An 8,600-nucleotide genomic window follows, 5' to 3' on the forward strand; every position below is an offset into this window, starting at 1 on the left:
TATCTTATAACATAGTTGATCTTAAATATGATTTAATCAATTTTAATTTTGAAAAACTTTTTTCAAGAGTCGTAACAATTACATGTAATGTTAATAATATTCTATAAGTAATGTATGTATTTGGAAAAGAACATGATCTTTTTATAAAGTTCAATATTTTTAATGGTGTGTTAATTTCATTTGTTAGAATTTCTTTCAATAAATTTAATTCTGAAAATAAATCAAGACAATTAATATTAGAATGGTCCTCAAAACTCAATCTTTTCAAGATTGATACAATATTTTTTCAATTCATCTTCCTCTAAAGTTTTAAATTCATTTGAATCAAATAAAAAACCAAACAGATTTTCATATTCTAAAAATTGTTCAAATCGACTCTCAATTGAAGAAATAGATTGATCTAATATATACAAAAAATAATTAGTGCAAAATGAATCTTCAACAAAATGAGTTATCTCATCACTATCAATGTCATCAAAATGTTTTTTCTTATGAATCTTACGTTTTTCATTGAACTTAAGCTTTATATCCATTTTAATAGTCATTTTTTTGGTGGATTCTAATGCAGATGCAAAACCATTTTTCGTATAATTTTTTAAATAAGTTATAAGGCCTCTTAAGTGATCTATAGCAACATCTATATGCATATCTTTAGATTGCATGATCTTACTTACAGAATTAACTACAAAAAGTATATCATACCAAATATACATTCCCAATAAAAATTCAAAATTCTCCATCTCATAAGTCACTAAACACATGACTTCACTCTTTATATCTTAGGATCTTCACTAATTTTTTATAATTGAACAAGTGCATCCCTTATTTTTGGTGCCTGAAACTTTATGGCTTTAACGCTTTCAATTCTACATTCCCATCTTGTTTGAGATAGTGATTTAACTGAAAAGTTAGATATATTTTCTTGTAAGATTTTCCACTATTTAGTCGAAGAAACAAACAAAGAATAAATACATGGCAAAACTCCAAAAAAAGAAACAACTCTAGTACATGAATTTGCCATATCACCTAGAAGTAAATTCAAATTATGACAACCACAAGGAGTATAATATGCTCTAGGGTTTATGTCTAGTAATCTTTTTTGTACTCCTTGATTTTTATAGAGTAGGGATCAACAAGAAAAAAAGTAAAGTAGGACCGTATTGCTCCCAATCAAGATCTCAAATTAGATGAGAAAAAGGAATTGAGAATGAAATTGGAGAGAGAATGAGAAAGAGATAGACTAGAGAGGAAACAAAGAGATTGAAAATTTGTCATCTGTAAAAGATAAAAGTAAGTAGTAGTGACAGTTGAATGTTGAGTGACTTTTCATTTACAAAAACTAATAAATGAGTTGTGGTCTTTTAAGTAATTTTAATAATAAGAAAATAAGAGATATAAAAAATATAAGATATGTATCTTATAAAATATTGGACCTTATCTCAAATATTATTAATTTTTTAAAATTAGTTTATATCAATAATACTACTATTAAAAAATTTGGAGGCCTTATAAGTTTAGGAATTCTAGGCATTGGCCTTAATTGCCTTATTAAATGTTCTGCCCTGCGTAGATGCTGATGAGGTTTTTGCAAACACACCACTTGCCAAGCGGACTAAGTTTCGATGTAGTAATTAAGTATCGTCCTCAGGGATTTGAGAGTTTAGTAATTCTTACTCCAATGATTAATAAAGAGATGTTGATATGATTGGAAGTGAGTTAATGTGAAAGAAAATTAAAACGGTAATGTAAAAGTTATAAGAATAATTATATAAAACAAGGATTGGACCCAGAAGCACTTACTAACTTTCCTTAAAATAAATATGATTTCATCTTCATGACTTCCACGTTCATTTAGTAATTCAACAAGATCCCTCAAAATTGAATCCTAAAGTAATTAATCTCAAAACATGATTCCTCTATGTTTTCAGACTAACACCTTGCATTAAGAACAATGACTTGAACAAAGGTGACTAACCATATCAAGTCTATCCCTAGAACAAGAAATGATTAGGTGAAAGATTCAGTTCGGGTTCTTAAAAATGTTTCCCAATAGGATTCAAAAACCAAATATTCATATAACGGGTGATCAAGCCGGTATAAGCATTAAAAGTAGAATCAAGTACAAGTAATAAGAACGAAATGCATATATAGATTTAGGAAATAGAAGAGTTAGTAGTTACACCAGGACCAATCCTCAAAAGATTTAGCCACACATGGCCATTACGAGATCAGAGGAGTAGAAGAAGAAATCACAAATTAAAAGATGAAGAGAAAGGGTTGATCTTCATTCCCAAATGATCCAACTTCCCAATCTTCACTCTTGCCCTATTTTCTCCTCTTCGTGCTCCCAATCCTGTTTTTATCTTTGTGTTTCGTGATCCCCTATTTCTCAGATTTTCCACTTTTATATAAGCTTTAAAACAGGGGAAGAAAGTGATTTTTCCTCCCACAGCTACAGTTGTAAAACCACAGTTATGGTTGTGGAGAGTTCTTCGTGGTGAAGTAAGCTTCACCACTTCAACTATGGATCCATAGCCATATAGCTGTGGAGACTCCTTCGTGGTTAAGCAACTCCCAACGTTGTAGCTATGAAACCACAGCTATAACTGTGAGTTTCTGTAACTTTTCTTGATCTCCCATGCCTCAACGCTTTAGTCGTGAACCTGTAACTTTAGCTCCAAGTCTCAAGACTCAAAAATGTGCATTCCAAATTTCCACAGCTATATCTACAGAACCACGGCTATAGCTGCAACTTTCTGACCTCCTAATTCCTTCCCAGATTTCCACAGCTCGAGCTCCAGATCCACAGCTACAGAACCACAACTATAGCTGCAACTTTCTGACCTCCTAATTCTTTCCCAGATTTCCACAGCTCGAGCTCCAGATCCACAACTATGGTTGTGGATCTCTGCCTTCTCAAATTTTCTACACAAATGGAGGAAATTCATTAAGATTTTGTTACTACTCTTCTACTCTTTTAGTATAACTTGATTCTTTCAATTTAGGGGGTAAAATAACATATATAAATATCTACAATTACCAAAAATAGTACCAAAATTTGAGTGTAAATAAGGAATAAAAGACACTCAATAGATGCATATCCTTAGTGTAGACATCCTACTTGTGGTGGAAGCCAAGTGGTTAGATGTCAACATCAAAAAAGGATAAGATGTCTCATGGTTCATTCAAGACTCCAACAAACCACATGTTCTTGTCTAGTTACAGCTTTGTCATCTTGCCATATGACAAGCTCTCATTGATTTTTTTAGTCTTAGGATAGTGACATTCCAATCATGTAACTAGAGTTGGTTATCTTGAGTATAAGTTAACTAACCTTGGTTACACTTAACCCAGGTTAGTTTAGCTTGCACTATAAACTAACCAAACTCTACATATTCTTTCTCCTCATTGTAGTTGATTACCTTTGAGCATTTTGAGAATAAAATTCAAATTTGTTCTCTCTAAAAGTCTAGTTCTCACTCTTGGAAATTCTTTCCTTATGAAGTTTTATCAAGGAATCCTTATTTGTGGCAAGTTCTTCACATTCTTGCTTATATTCATTTGAAGTGACACATACCTCTTCCTTCCTCCTCTATCATTTGAAGTTTTCTTTTGAGTTTTGTTATCCATAGAAAAAGACTGGACACACATTCATGTGGAAGAGAACGGTGGAGATATGCAACACTTCAAGTAAAATTAGATAAGAATGTAAATAATTTGTCATAAGGAAAAATTCCTAAATAAAACTCATAAAGATATAATTTCTTTATGAGAAAAAACTAGACATTTGAAGAGAAAAAATCTTATACGTATTTAAATAATGATATAATCCATGGTCAAACCTTATTTACTTCCTAATCAAGTTAGATTAAAAAAATAATGATATATCTAAATACATTACAAAATAACACAATATATATACTAAATATACATAATTAAGAAAATACGGTGATACATGATTTGAATCCACTCCTTCCTTATTACTCTTCAACCCTCTCCCACATACGATCTAAATCATCTTATAACTCCTATTAAAGAAAGCAAGGAAATAATAGTAAATAATTATTATGTTTAAAATTATAAAACTTCTACAATTCTGTGATACATGTGCAACATTTAGATTACTATATTTAGCTTGAATTAGTTATATGTGAATATATCTTAAATAGGTTATTTATTAATAAAATGGGAATTTAGAGTTTTTTACTCAAATAATACTGTTTTAAAAAAAAAATTACCCAAATAGCAACCGTGCAAATTTATTTCCCCAACTAGCATCATTTACTGTTCACGTTCAGAATGAGTCATTCTGATTTCAGAACGAGCCGTTCCAGATTAAAAAATAACACATGAGAAATGGATCAGAACGGACCGTTTCGGATTCAAAAATTGCACATAAAAAGTGGAACTAGAACGACTGTTCTGAATTCGAAACGGGCTGTTCTGGCCTAAAAATAAAAAAAATTTGGTTCGATTTTCACTTATCAAATACCAAGAGTTAGAAACTAACATCAAATAATTAAATTTATTGAATATTAACATTATAAATATAACTAAATAAATTTATTAAAATTCAATACAATAATAAAGATCAATGGTGGCAGAAATTGATTATGTTGTTCTGTAATGTCCATCTCTGTTTTAATCCTGCTGAACTTTGACCGACTGTTAAAAGTTCTCTTGATTTCTGGATTTAGCCACAAAGTTGGACCAGTGGAAGTAGGCAAATAATCTTCATGTGGAGCTCTCCAAACTATCATTTGTATACCTTTGCAACTTATTGTAAGGTATATATGGGAGATATGTAGGTTTGATAGTCGTGATGTGCACGTAAGCATGAAGCGAGTATATACGAGCAAGGGATATGAACTTTCTGGAACTTGCCGCAATCACACTACATTACATTTAGCCTTATTATAAATCTCCCAGCGAGTCATGCGAGCAAGGGATATGAACTTTCTGGAACTTGCTGCAATCATACCACATTTCATTTAACCTTACTGTAAATTTCCCAGCGGGTCAAACTTCTCTCGGATGTTACGTTTCTTCCAACTTTGTGGCCAAATCTAGAACTTAAGAGAACTTTCAAGGGTCGGCTAAAGTCTCACAGGATTAGAACAGAGATGGACATTAGAGAATAACATAATCATATAAAAAATTGTTCCTATTGTCACACCCCTGGTCACACTAGGAAGACATATCCAAATATTGGTCATGAATTCAGTTTTCGCCACCATTGATTTTTATTGTTGTAATAAAGTTTAATAAATTTATTTAGTTATATTTATAATGTTAATATTTAATAAATTTAATCACTTGATGGTAGTCTCTGAGTTTTGGTATTTGATAAATGAAAATTAAAAAAAGGTTTGAATCTGTAGGCTAGAACGACCTGTTCCAGATTCAGAACAGCTCATTCTGATCCATTCATCATGTGCTATTTTTTAATCTGAAAGGGTCCGTTTTAAAATTAGAATGGTCTATTATAGACATGAACAATAAAATCATGCTAGTTGGAAAAATAAATTTGCAGTTACTATTTGAGTAAAAAAAATTTTAAATGGTATTGTTTGAGTAAAAAACTCGGGAATTTAATTTGGTGATTAAGTCACGTTATTAATTATAACATTAAAAAGGAAAAGAAAAAACGTAGCTTTTCGATTTAAAATTACTCCAACGGCTTTATATCTTCAAAAATACAATTCCAATGAGAAAATGATTGTTTGCGAGAATTCGGGATACACGAGGCAATTATATAAAGACAGCAACACTTCCGGATTTCCTCAAAGCTCTAACTTTTTAATATAATACTTTTACAACGATACATAAACAAGTCACAAGTGGATTGTTACCAGCTTCGTCCAAAAATTATTTCGCATTATATTTTCGTATAAAGTAAAGCTTAATGGTTAGGATAGATATTTTCTCCAATTAGATAGAGCAAATACAAGAAGCAGACCTATACCTTAAACACGTAACCAACCACAATTATAACTTATAATAAGAGGTAGAGTAAGAGCATATGAAAGCAGCAAGCAAAGCTAGAAAATGGCTGAGAATACTATTCACGTAGTTATGCTTCCATGGTCTGCTTTTGGCCACTTGATACCATTTTTCAAACTTTCCATAGCCTTAGCCAAAGCTGGTGTTCGTGTCTCCTTCATATCAACTCCCAAAAACATTCAAAGGCTTCCCAAACTTCCTTCAACTTTATCTCATTTGGTTGAATTGGTACAACTTCCTTTGCCATCATTAGACAAAGAGCTCTTGCCAGAAGGTGCTGAGGCCACAGTAGACATTCCATTTGAACAAATTCAGTACTTAAAGGTTGCATATGACCAACTGCAGCATGCGGTGAAGCAATTTGTGGCAAAACAGTTGCCAGATTGGATAATCTGTGATTTTAGTCCCCACTGGATGAAAGACATTGCTCATGAGTTTCAGGTAAAGCTATTGTACTTTAATGTTTTATCTGCTCCAGCGGTGACATTCTTTGGACAACCAGGTACAAGGAAAACTCCCATTTCACCAGAAAGTCTAATAGCATCACCAGAGTGGGTGACATTTCCATCTTCAGTGGCTTTTCGAAGGCACGAGGCAAAAGCTATTTATGCTGATGCCAACAAAAAAAATGCTTCCGGGATAAGTGACTTGGAAAGGTTTTCCAAGGTAATCATTTCCTCTGAAGCTGTATTATTTCGCAGCTGCTATGAGATTGAAGGAGAATATCTGAATGCATTCCAACAACTAGTTGGGAAGCCTGTGATTCCCATAGGTTTATTGCCCATAGAAAGGGCAGAGAGAGAGAGAGGAATTGTTGATGAGTGTAGTGGTGATATATTTGAGTGGCTTGATAAGCAAGCATCCAAATCAGTTGTATTTGTGGGGTTTGGTAGTGAGTCCAACCTGAGCAAGGATCAAGTTTTTGAGATAGCTTATGGACTTGAGGAGTCTCAATTGCCATTTTTATGGGCATTAAGAAAACCAAGTTGGGCAAGCACTGATCAGGATTCTGTACCTTATGATTTTCATGGAAGGACATGTAATAGAGGAATTGTTTGCAAGGGATGGATACCACAAGAAGAAATATTGGCACATCCATCTATTGGGGGGTCTTTGATTCACTCTGGCTGGGGCTCTGTCATTGAAACCTTGCAGTTTGGTCTCAGCCTAGTTGTATTACCCTTCATTATAGATCAACCTCTTAATGCAAGGTTTTTGGTGGATAAGGGTTTAGCTATTGAAGTGAACAGAAACGAAGATGGGTCGTTCACTAGAAATGACATTGCTATGTCTCTTAGACAAGCTATGGTGTTGGAGGAAGGAAAGAAGATCAGAATTAATGCAGGAGAAGCTGCTGCAATTGTAGGAAACTTGAAGCTGCACCAGGATCATTACATAGCTGCATTTGTTCAGTTTCTTAAGGATGGAATCTGGATATAAATATGAAGTTGAAGAGTTGGGAAAAGTAATCTGTGTTGTGTTGTGTGGCAATGTTTCATGCTTGTAGTTTAAGTTTTACTGTTTCATGTTTTAACATTCTCTTTATAAAAAAATCTGTGTATCACTGTTCTGTTTTAACAATTTGAACAATCATTTTATGTAAAACGAATTACTTGGCTAGCAGTGACTAGTGAGTGGGTTTTTCTTATAGATCTTAACTTCTTATTGTTAGAAAAAAAAAATAATTTTAATTTTAATTAAATTTTTTTTTATTTAATTACTTTTTAAAAAAATATTTTATCTAATTATTTATTTTGTTGTTGCGCGTTAGAAAAACTTGTTGCACATTGGATTTAATTTCCAAGTTTGTTGCCACATTTAGCTACTTCTTTTGGTTGAAAGTTAACAGTAAAATATCTAAATGTATATGGTTGTGTTCAGAGAACAACACACAGAACATTACGATACTACACTATACAGATTACACCAAATTATCACTTTCTTTAAGAATTATTTTTTATTAGTAAATATATTGTGAAACAGTGTGATGGAGCTAGGTGAAGAGAATTGATGTTCTCCACTAGTTCCATGCTTGGACCGAGATGCTTCTTGAGGTTGGAACCTTGAGATCTCTGAATTCTCCTTTGAAGAAGCTCCAAAGGAGGAGAAGTCTTTGAAGGAGATTCGGCCACTCCTTAATCTTGTGAAGGAGCTTGAGGAACCAAGCAAAGTTTGAAGAACTTTGCTAGAAACTTAGAGAGAAAATTTCTCACGGTTTTGGAGACTCTTGATTAAGAGAGAAAATCTGATTTTCATTCTCTAAATTGTTCAAAAGTGATTACAAAGGTAGGAGTTACAAATATATAGGGAAAGGTAGCTTGTAGGAGAAGCTATCCTTAACCATGGTTCATTAGGAACCATGGTAAGGTGAACTTAACTCCTACGGTTTAGGAAGCTTGCAAGAGAAGCTAACCTTGACCATGGTTCACTTAAGAACCATGGTAAGGTAAGCTTACCTTGCTTGAGTTTAGAAGCTTGCAAGACAAGCTTCAAAACTCAAGAAAGTTACTTAGAAATTTCGGCCAAGAGAGAAAGGATGAGCTAGGCGGCCTTGAACCAAAAATGCTCCATGATTTGATTTGAAAATTCTTGATTTG

At 33.0% G+C, this 8,600-nt stretch overlaps 1 pseudogene; it reads left to right on the forward strand.

The window, feature by feature from the left end:
• Positions 1 to 5,984: 5,984 nt before the first annotated feature.
• On the forward strand, positions 5,985 to 7,623 carry LOC109800637 (putative UDP-rhamnose:rhamnosyltransferase 1 pseudogene; annotated as a pseudogene).
• Positions 7,624 to 8,600: the final 977 nt, after the last annotated feature.

Source organism: Cajanus cajan, chromosome 3 (assembly GCF_000230855.2).
Source record: "Cajanus cajan strain Asha chromosome 3, NIPB_CcT2T_4, whole genome shotgun sequence".
Taxonomy (NCBI): Eukaryota; Viridiplantae; Streptophyta; class Magnoliopsida; order Fabales; family Fabaceae; genus Cajanus; species Cajanus cajan.